Genomic DNA, 1105 nt, shown 5'->3' with positions numbered 1-1105 from the left:
AAGTATCCAACGCAAACTAGTACTGCAAGTTCGGCTATTCACAATGCTATTCACAATTTCGCCCCGGATTTCATTATACCATAGCACAAAAAACTGATACAGCTGTAACATCTCAGGATCCATGTCAAAGCCACTTATGACACGTATGTACTTCGGCCAGTGCATATCATATACGTATATCTTCTAACAGCTGCCGCGTAAGGCAAGGTTTTAACCAATACCAAGAAATAACGATCACAGTATCCAATATCAGAGAGCTGTAGTTGGAGAGAAAAGTGGAACTGCTGTCTCAAACAAAGTCATATTACTCGGTAGTGTCATGCAAAATTGAAAGGGAAAAGACAAGCACAGCTTTTTCTTGCGGGAGCCCAGCTGCAGAACAATAACAGAAAGTCTCCTCCAGGCCGTGAGCAGATGTCTAAAGTTCGATATACGTCGAACATGTTCCTCTTTCTTTGGCCGCAAATGGTTCCTGTCTCCTAACGAGCCCCTTTTGTCAGTGCAAGGGACGCTGGAACTATATTCAGAAGCAGTGACCAACTCCAGAACGTAAATATTTAGTCTATTCCACCTACAACGCTCGTCATTCTGAAGCTTCTTTTTTTCACCTCCAAGTTACGAAAAGGCAATCGGACTTTTTAAACCAGTCTTCGACATTACTCTTATACCTTCTTGAAACCCAGTCACTCATAAATCTCCTTCAATCAATCAGTCACCCAACTCTGAGCAGTCTCTTTACTCTGAGCGCCGTTGGTGAAATCATTGATCTCCCGCGCGAAGGACAGAACTCGGACATGCGTCAAGTGACAAGCTGGGAAAACGGAGTATCGCATGAACCAGCAACGTGTGGGAATGGATCAGGTTTCAGCACTCGCGTATGTGTTTGGATATGTAAGACAGGCGACAAAATTTGATGAAACGAGATGAAAGTCAGAAAGAAAGAGGGGATTTAAGGGTTAAGGGTCGAGAACAAAGATACTATTTAAAGTTTATGGAGCAAGAAGGAAGAAATGGTTTTAGGTTTAAGGGGCAAGAATCAAGGAATGATTTTAGGGTTAAGCAGCAAGAACGAAGACATTTTAGGGTTGATGTGCAATATACGATA

The sequence above is a fragment of the Penaeus monodon genome, chromosome 27 (genome assembly GCF_015228065.2).
Source record: "Penaeus monodon isolate SGIC_2016 chromosome 27, NSTDA_Pmon_1, whole genome shotgun sequence".
Classification (NCBI taxonomy): Eukaryota; Metazoa; Arthropoda; class Malacostraca; order Decapoda; family Penaeidae; genus Penaeus; species Penaeus monodon.
Note: the sequence above shows the minus strand (reverse complement) of the source record.